Here is a 452-nt window from a genome sequence, read left to right as displayed (position 1 = left end):
CACAAAATTTGATACAGATTCTTTGATCCATTTTTTGGAATAGGCAAAAATCGAAGACAAGCCAAAACACATGCAAGCAAAGCAGTTGTCAAAAATTAACTGAACATTCAAAATGGCCGAACTTGTCAGCATAAGTGAGAGACATGAGTACCAACATAACGCCACAAAAAATCGAAAATTGAATATACGTAACCCGCGGAAATTCGAAAATTCGCGATACTTTTTGAACAGACCTCGTACATGCAAAAGTTGTATTTCAAGCATTCTATTTTTATTAAATACATTTTTATAGTTTATTTATTTTATTTGTTATTATTTTTTTATTACAATACTAAAATTTGAAAAGCGTATAATAACAAAATTAATCTAAACTTTTTTTGTGTAAGTACTTTATGGTAAGTATTACGTAGGCTGCTGGAAAAGTTTCTGCAATCTAGTACTTCCAGTGGCGC

This window comes from Trachymyrmex septentrionalis, unplaced genomic scaffold (genome assembly GCF_001594115.1).
Source record: "Trachymyrmex septentrionalis isolate Tsep2-gDNA-1 unplaced genomic scaffold, Tsep1.0 scaffold5, whole genome shotgun sequence".
In the NCBI taxonomy this organism is placed as follows: Eukaryota; Metazoa; Arthropoda; class Insecta; order Hymenoptera; family Formicidae; genus Trachymyrmex; species Trachymyrmex septentrionalis.
Note: the sequence above shows the minus strand (reverse complement) of the source record.